The sequence below is a fragment of the Octopus bimaculoides genome, chromosome 10, assembly GCF_001194135.2.
Source record: "Octopus bimaculoides isolate UCB-OBI-ISO-001 chromosome 10, ASM119413v2, whole genome shotgun sequence".
Classification (NCBI taxonomy): domain Eukaryota; kingdom Metazoa; phylum Mollusca; class Cephalopoda; order Octopoda; family Octopodidae; genus Octopus; species Octopus bimaculoides.
In genome coordinates, this window is record NC_068990.1 from 78,060,155 (window position 1) to 78,070,051 (window position 9,897).

General features: G+C 35.1%; 1 protein-coding gene across 3 annotated transcripts in view; it reads left to right on the plus strand.

Annotated features, from left to right (window-relative positions):
• LOC106870182 (rho GTPase-activating protein 100F) overlaps nt 1-9,897 on the plus strand; it is a 124,523-nt gene that overhangs the window by 113,383 nt on the left and 1,243 nt on the right. The window contains exon 5 of one of the 3 annotated variants that reach the window (XM_052971315.1): nt 8,052-8,304. The exons of the other annotated variants lie outside the window; for them this stretch is intronic. The gene's annotated coding sequence lies outside the window, so the exon portion shown is untranslated. Of the gene's footprint in view, nt 1-8,051; nt 8,305-9,897 lie in introns of those variants that run through there. 3 annotated transcript variants of the gene reach the window in all.

Genomic DNA, 9,897 nt, shown 5'->3' on the forward strand with positions numbered 1-9,897 from the left:
CAGACCTCTTTCTTTGCATCCTCATTTAATGCAAGCGTACCATCATCCATGCGAACACATTTCTCTCCTACAACATCACTATTCTCTCTCCTACATATATATATATATATATGGAAGCACATGGTTTAGTGGTTAGGGTGTTGGACTCATGATCATAAGATTGTGATTTCAATTCTGGGACGGACCAGGTGATGTGCTGTGTTCTTGAGCAAAACACTTCACTTCATGTTGCCCCAGTCCACTCAGTTCTAGAAATGAGTACCACAAGTGGAGGTGCCTCACTTAGTGGTTAGAGTGTTGGATTCTCAGCCATAAGATTGTGGCTTCAATCCCTAGACTGGTTGATCTGTTGTATTCTTGAGTAAAACACTTCAATTAACATTGCTCCAGTCCACTCAGCTGGCAAAAATGAGTTTAGCCTGGAGGGGGATGGTCTCCGCTAGGCTTTCTTGCTCTAGATATGCTGCACGGTTGCAGTGCCCCAACAAACCTTGAGGGGTTAAGGGACTTGTCAGTTGCTAATATATATATATATACCTTCAATTTGTCCAGTAGTATATTCCTGGTTATAGCATATAACTGGTGAGAAAGTTACCATCATCTACTATTGCTGTCTAATGACTGAAACAAGTAAAAGATAAAAGATATATGAATGTATATATATATATATGTATATAAATATATTTTTGTGATTATATGTATGTGTGTACATATAAATATATATTTATGTAACATATGGTATAGATATATAAACAGGACAAATTTTAGCCATTTCTCTGCAGACTGAAAAAAAAAAAAAAAATGATGAACAACCTTAATCAATTTTCGAATCTTACTGGTTTCTCATCAGAGGCATCCACATCATTTTGACAATCTCCGGTGAAACAAGCTGCCAAACTGTTTATATATTCAACAAATGCAGCAGTTACTCTATGAAGGAATCCCTAATTTACATACCAAAAGTACGTAGTACACTACACATATATATATATATATATATATATATATGGTGACACGTAAAAGCACCCACTACACTCTCTGAGTGGTTGGCGTTAGGAAGGGCATCCAGCTGTAGAAACTCTGCCAAATCAGACTGGAGCCTGGTGTTGCCATCCGGTTGCACCAGTCCTCAGTCAAATCGTCCAACCCATGCTAGCATGGAAAGCGGACGTTAAACGATGATGATGATGATGATGATGATGATATATATATATATATATGTATTATATATATATATATACTCACACACACACATATACAAGTGTGTGTGTTTGTGTGTGTGTGTGTGTGTGTGTGTGTATGTGTATTAGTGCTTGTGTGTATATGTTTGTGCCTCTTTGTCTGATGGTTGTGAGTGCCATTACCACACAAGCAGATGAAAGTCAGTGAAAGGAAAGGCATCCAGCTTTTGAAAATTTGTGTTCCAAAAAACTCTCTCTGACCCATGCAAGTATGGAAAAGTAGATGCTAAAACAGTGATTATGATATTGCATGACAAAGTCTGATTTCCTTTCTAAATTGTCTGGTTTACATTTAATCTCTTTATTCCAACCGTTTATAATTCCAGCAATCTACTTATTGCTCTGCTAAATATATACTCACACACACACACACACACACACCTATATTCACACATTGTCCTTGACTTTGAAATAAATGCACTTTACCGTGTATCAATTTGTATTTATTCATTTATAAACGTCCATGTGTGTGTGTGTGTGTGTGTGTGTGTGTGTGTGTGTGTGTGTGTGTGTGTGTGTGTGTGTGTGTGTGTGTGTGTGTGTGTGTGTGTGTGTGTGTGTATGTGTGTGTGAATGTGTGTGTGAATGTGTGCTTCTATTTGTGCACTCCGTGACCTTCGAACTGCATTCAATAACTTTCTTGGCTCATACATCTATTTTGTACATCTCTTCACAGAGATATAATTGATTAAATTTGCATACATTTAATAGAAAATATTTGTTGCACTTTTGGTCTTCCTATTGAACAAACTTCTGGTTCTCTAAAGATAGATATTTATAGTATACACCTACAATATTTCTAATTCTCTAATTTCAAATTTCAATGTTACAATTTTCAAATTAGTCACTAAAACTTTAGCCTAAACAAATTACAATCCTTTCATATTTGCCATATTAGGAATTAGGAACCTAAATTTTTATCCAATTAATTTTTGAAATTTATCATTTACATATTCTTAAAATGATTCCCACAATCCTTTATATCAGACCTTATAAAATAGATAACCTTGTCCTCCTCACACAGTTTCTCCACACTTAGTCCTTTTATAGCCTCCTGCACATGTGCACACACACACACACAGAGTCCTGGATTAACCATTAAGCAAAATAAGCACATGCTTAGAGTGTCAAGGGAAGCAGAGCACTGCAGAAATAGTAAATGGTTTATGGCACAAAAGAAATCACTTTAAACTTGCTAAAATTATATTCGAAATGGTTTTTATGACTGGAAATATAATTTCAAAATGTTTATGGCATCATAGTGAGGATCTGATCAAAGACTTCACAATTAAGAAAACGTAGGAGAAAACTCTTAAACCTTATTTTCCACCTTACTTTCAGCTTTGCTTCATTTTGAAAAATAATTTATTTTATAGTTTATTATAGTTTATATTTTGGATTACACATCTATGGAAGCACCTCTACGGGTCTTAATCTGACCCTGCACATACACACATAAGATACATGCATCACTTATCCATATAAAATGATTATGGTATTTTAAGGTAATGGATTAGTAGAATCATTACAACACCAGAAAAAAAAATACCTTACAGTATTTTATTTTGAGTTTAAATCCTGTTGAGATCAGTTTTGCCTTTCATTCCTCCAGGGTCAACAAAATAAAAGTATCAGTAAAGTATTGATGTCATTAGTATCAACTAATCCTCTTTCCTCAAAAACTGCTGGCCTTATGTCTAAATCAGAAAAAGTAACTTAATGCAAAACATCATAGCTTAAGTCAGCTATGGACAACATGTGGCCCATGAAGGGCACACATAATGAAGAGCTACCTTGAATTTTATAGTAATGCAGCCTGCCAAAGGACAAACCATGTCTCATGCACTTCTTGAAAAAATTGCCCGTGACTGGTCTAAGCTCAAGAGTAGCTTTATACTTGATTATAAAGGAAAAGATAAGAGGATATATTATATTACTGATTTTTAGATGCAATAACTAGGACTGCATTACATTTAATGTGGCTTGGTACTCATGTACCAACTGGTACTTCATCTGTTATGATGTCATGGGTTTCAGTTGACCCAATCAATGGAACAGCTTGCTTATGAAATTAATGTGCAAGTGGCATATTAATGTGCAGGGAGATTCAGCTTGACACAGAATCTGACAAGGCCAACGCTTTGAATTACAAGTACAACACACTTTTGCGAGTTGAGTGGAGTGAAACAATGTGAAATAAAGTGTCTTGCTCAAGGACACAACACACCACTGGCTTTTTAGATAGGTAAAGTCTACTGATACCTGATCCATTAAAATATGGAGTAGCTCTGTTTATAATAATTTCAAGTTGTAGTAGAACGATGGTGTCTTTGAACCCTAAACTTTCGGATAAATTAGGTGAGAAAAGAGAAGTTTTCCCTGTTCCTAGACCTCAGCAATTATGTATATTACTTGTAGTATTCCTTGAAGTTCATTAGCTATAACTCCTATGTAATAAATCTTGATATTCTCAGATGGTATAACTGATGCCTAAAAAAACCATCCCTTTGGAAAGGCAAGTCCTCGTGAGCAAATAGGAAAATTGATTATAATGATTGCAAGATGACTGTTTGAGTGTGAGCTGAATGTTTCCAGTAATGGATTTTCATAGAAGCAACATTATCTAGACAAAAGTTACTAACTTTAACATCGTGTGCATTAAAGTTCTTATGATATTAGTGTGATTTTAGGAAATATATGTGGCCATATGTATGCTATAATTATTATCATTTTACATGGAGTTTTTTTCCCATACATACATTGGTTGCATAGGTCTCGGTGTTTCACCATCTGTCACAGTCTTCAATTATTTGACACAGCAACAGTTAGAATCAATTTAATCATTTATTCCACCACTCCCTCTAAAATCTGTGGCTTTGTTAACATGGATTATCTAGGTGATTGGCAGAATCATTAGAGCATACAATAAATAATTTATAGCATTTATTCTGAGTCTTTGCTCTGAGTTCAAATCCCACTAAGATCAACCTTGCCTTTTATCCTTCTGAGATAGACACAAATAAAGCACCAGTCAAGTACTAGGATCCATTTTCCTCCCCCATCTCTCTCTCTCTCTCTCTCTCTCTCTCTCTCTCTCTCTCTCTCTCTCTCTCTCTCTCTCTCTCTCTCTCTCTCTCTCTCTCTCTTAAACAGTTATCTCTATCTGACAATTACCATTCAAATGCTAGTCTGAAGCCCGAGTAAATGAGGGAAGTTGAGCAAAGGACTAGGAATTTCTGGTCAAAAGTGGTCCAAAGAAACAGGAAAAAAACATCTGCAACCCAGAATCAGACATAGATAGAACTGAAAGATTAGTGTACAGGTAACACAATACAGACTAAGGATAAAAAAATGTCTATGGGAGAAAACAATATTGGATGCTAGAGTTGGTAGATCATCCAATGATATATGCTGTAGTATTCACTTACATCATTTACATAACTAAATACTGTAAGATGTTGACTTTATCTCTTGTTCTTCTGGTGTAAATAAAACAAGTATCAGAAATGCATTGAGAGAATTCTGATTATATATATACATAGAGAGGCACAGGTGCGAAGACTTAGAATAGATGCTATGTGGTAAGAAGCTTGCTTCCCAACCACATGGTTTCAGGTTCAGTCCCACTGCTCAGTACTTTGGGCAAATGTCTTCTACTATAGTGTTGAGCCAACCAAAGCCTTGTGAGTGGATTTGGTAGAAGGAAACTGAAAGAAGCCTATCGTGTGTGTGTGTGTGTGTGTGTGTGTGTGTCTTTGTATCTGTGTTTGGCCCCCTCAACACCACCACTACTTGACAACCAGTGTTGATGTGTTTATGTCCCTGTAACTGAACAGTTCAACAGGCAAAAGAGACCAGTGACCAACAGAATGACCAACAAGCTTAAAACACAATAAGTACCAGGGTTGATACATTCAACTAAAACTTCTTCAAGGTGTTGCCCCAGCATGACCACAGGCCACAGTCTCATGACTAAAACAAATAAAAGATAAAAGAAACAATAAAACATATATATATACTTCTCCATAAAATTCTTGTGCTTCTGCTTCTATTGGATAACAACATTAAATCTTAGATTAAAAACCACTGATGCTGTTGTGTTGTTATGGCTATTATTGTTATTGTATGGTTGTTATTGTGTTACTGTTGTTATTGTTGTATGGTTGTTATTGTGTTAGTGTTGTTGCCATTATGGTTTTTGTAATGTTGTTAGTGTTGTTGTGTCATTGGTGTTGTTGTTGTTGTTATACTATTGTTGTTGTTGTTGTTGTTGTTGTTGTTGCTAATGTATCGTTATTGTTTTGTTGTTGTTACATACATTGTTGTTGGTGTTCTTGTATTGTTATTTGGTTGTTATCTCATTGTTCCTATTGCTATCGTTATGTGGTTGTGTTGTTGTTGTTGTTGTTGTTTTGGTGATGGTGGTGGTGGTCGTCGTCGGCGGCGTCGGCGTCGTTAGCGTCGTTGGCGTCGGCATTGTCATGGTTGAGATAGACTGCCAGATTCTTTGGGACCACAAAGAATTTAGGTTTAGTCCCTTTACAGTCTAAGTTCAAATATCCTTCCAGCATACTTCACTTGCTATTACATTGGTAGGAGAAGGGGAAACAATAAAGACATACCGGCAGTGGAATCAGTACATTATCAGTACATTTTGAATGAAGTCTTTTGTGATGTTTGTTCTGCATCAAATTACATGCACTCCCTTATCACTTGTCATCAGAAAAGTAATGAAACAGCTATTTGGCTTGTTGGAAACTTGCAAACAATGACACAGTTGCTTACAAATTGCAATATATAATATGGAATAAGCCTTTTAATGGTGTGTCTTGAAGCAAATACAGCTATAAATAATCCTTTCTACTATGAGCACAAAGCCTGTAATTTTTGGGGAAGGGGACTAGTTGATTACATCAACCTCAGCACACAGCTGATACTTATATTATCAACCTTAAAAGGAAGAAAGGCAAAGTCAACCTTGGCAGAACTTGAGTTTGGAACATAAAGATGGACAAAATACTGCTGAGCATTTCGCCTGGCATGCTAATGATTCTGTTAGCTCGCCGCCTTATATGCAGCTATAATTAATATTGGGTTGTCCGGAAAGTTCGTGCCAATTTATAGTAGCTTACCTTTCGACTTATTTGCCATGAAACCACCTCAGTTCTGGTAAGAGGGTATTTTCAAATTAAAGGAAAGATGGAGACGCATTGTGCAACAAAATGGTTCATATTTGGTTGATTAAAAATGTAATGGCAAGTATTTATTGACCTTTTTCTTTCCTTTAAAAATTGGCACGAACTTTCCGGACAACCCAATAGTTTCAAATTTTGGCACAAGACCAGCAAGTTCAAGGGAGGTGGGTAAGTCAATTACATCGACCCCAGTGTTCATCTGGTACTTATTTTATCAACCCTGAAAGGATGAAAAGCCAAGTTGATCTCAGCAGAATTTGAACTTAAAACTTAAAGACAAATGAAATGCTTTTAAGCATTTTGCCTGGCATGCTAATGATTCTGCCAGCTCGCCGCCTTGTTTACAGCTATAAATTATAACTTGTTATATATTGGGCTAAAACCCTTGGATTGAGGAAAGGCTGGATGTTGCCCACAGGACTTGACCCATGAATCTTCTGCAAACATGACTGAAGTGCTATCAAAGTAAAGTGTTGAGACTTAATATTTGTAGTATTTAGTTATGTTTTCTGATGTTCTGATTTTTAAATCCTGCTAAGTTCAACCTTTTTCTACCCCAGGATTTTTAACCTAATATATTTATTATAAGCTAATATTTATTGCTGTCGGAATTGTTAACACTCCAGGAAAAATGCTTAGTGGCAGCATTTCATCTGTCTTCACGTTCTAAGTTTAAATTCCATTGAGGTCGACTTTGTTTTTTATCCTCTCAGGGTTGATAAAATAAGTATAAACATAATGCTGAGATCGATGTAATCAACTTAACCCCTTCCTTGAAATTGCTGGCTTTGTGCCAATATTTGAAATCAATATTTATAGCTGTTTTTGCTTTAAGATACACCATATAAATGACTTATTTACATATTTCTTGATGCTTCTACATTTATGTTCTGAATATAATATAAATTCGTTATTTGTGACAGAAATATTAGTTCAAACTTGCATTCTGTATATCTTACTTAATGTTGATATACTGTAGAAAGCCATTAAACTGTGTTATTCATCTTGAGAAAGCATCTCATACAGACTTATAGTGTTAAGAGAGACAGAATTACATCAATAGAAAACAATATGTGTCTAAAAGTATAGGTGGAATTGCTAAACAGGTATTTCTGCATCTTTGAGTATCATCAGTAGCAGGTATCAACCACACGCTTAGACAAATTTCATGTTTACAGATATAGAAAATCAGTGGTTAACAAATCACTGGGATCACAGATAGCAGGTTTTCTGCAATATATCCATGTTAACCCTTTAGCATTCAGATTCTTATTCATTACACTGTTTTGAATTAATCAAGCATTATGTCATAGCTTTGAAATTTCAGTGATATGATTATTTTACATTAACATTGTATGATAGATGTGAGAGGCTGGATCTGGCTGGTTTGAACATAAAGCTGGTAGAATATCTGAGTTGGATATGACTGGTTTAAGTGCTAAAGGGTTAAGATATACAGAATACTATATAAAATAAGTGTTTAAGTCAGTTAAATTGACTCAAATTTTTCTTTCTCTTTCCTCCCCAAAATATATGACTTTGCTATGAATCCAATGATATAAATCCTTATTTTAATTACTTTATTTATTTTTATTCTTGTTTTTTTTTTTTTTAGTCAAAGAAAGTTCCAAAGACATTTGAAAGGGTAAATGGAGGGTGGGGAGGAATTTTTAAATTGGATGGAAACTTTGAATGTTTACAACAGAATTGAACTCTGCTAAAAACACCCAAGAGCTGGGGATTGGATAGCAAAATTGGAGAGCAAGAAACAAAACTATCTTGAACTTGAACTTGAACTACTGTATCTGCCAACATATGAATGTAACTTTCCCATAAATAATTACATATAAAAATACTTACACTACAGCAGATGTTTTTCCTCAATTTCCACTTTAAAATCACTTTCTCAAAATTTATGATGAAACATATTAAAACACTAAGTGTTTTTCATAAAATATTATTGTAAAATAGGTGTGATTTTTAAACAGGCTCACTTTTTATATGCTGGCAAATACAGAATTTAGTTATCTCCCTTCATACTGTGATTTCAGAATGGGATGGGATGTTATTCAAGCACTGATGTTTGATTTAATTTACAACTTTATCTACCAAAATTGCGTGGATTAGTGCCAATGTAAGAAATAATTACTATTAATGTTGTTGAGTTCAAACCCTTCAAGGTCAACTTTTCATTTCATACTTTTAAAAGAGCAGTGAATTGGCAGAATCATAAGAACATTGGATAAATGCCTTGGGCTATTTAATTAAGGCAATCTACTTTCTGATTTTGAATCCCACCAAGGTCAACTATACCTTTCATCCTTCTCAAGTTGATAGAATTAAAATAAATTACTGGTCAAGTACAGGAGTTGATATACCATATTTGATGGCTTAAAAAAACAAACAGGAATATTATATCCCCCTCATCCCTGCCCATCACAACAATTTCAGGGATGTTTATTTAGGAAAAAATGTTTTTAGAGCATTAAAGCTTAGGGGAGGCCCATCTTCGCATATAGGACCCAAGGTAAGTTTTTAAAGACTCATTTTTGGGAAAACAGTGCATTGTACTAGTCCAGTGGTTTTCAACCATTTTTTTTTTTCTTTTTGTCTATGGATTCCTTTGATTTCTATTTTACTCAAGTGGATCCTTATAACCATTCAATGTTTAAAAAAATCCTATAACAGTTTTATCAGGTACAGTAAGCTTACCATCATCAATTCATTGCAGAAAAAGTTTACTGTCATCAATTCACCATATTTTTTCTTTATTTTCAATAAAATAGATTTTAACTATTATTGGTGAAATACTATGGATATATTTTCCTGGTAAGCTTTCCTTGCAGTGGACTTTCCTCATAGGGAACTTTCTTCATGGTGAACTGATGGTGGTGAACTTCCCCTGCGGTGAATTGATGGTGGTCAACTTACTTGTAGTTCAGTTTTATAATTGAATATGATTAGGAACTGTATAAAATTAATTGCTAAAATATTTTGTGTGTTATAGAAGTATAACTTGTGGGGGCTTGTAGCCTAGCGGTTAGGGTGTTGGACTCATGATCATAAGATTGTGGTTTCAATTCCTGGGCTGGGCAATGCTTTGTGCTTTTGACCAAAGCACTTCATTTCACGTTGCTCCACTCCACTCAGCTGGCAAAAATGAGTAATCCTGCAGCAGACTGGCATCCCATCCAGTGGGTAAATATATATATGCTGTGGAAACTGGAAAACCGGCCCTTATGAGTCCGTAGGATTCAACAAGGGTGCTTATGCTTAGAAGTATAACCGATTTATTATATGTTATCTTTTATCTTTTACTTGTTTCAGTCATTAGGCTGTCATGGTGGGACACTACTTTGAAATTTTAGTTGAATGAATTGATCTCAGTATTTCTTTTGTAAGCCTGGTACTTATACTATGAATCTCTTTTGCCAAACTGCAATATATATGTGTGTGTGTGT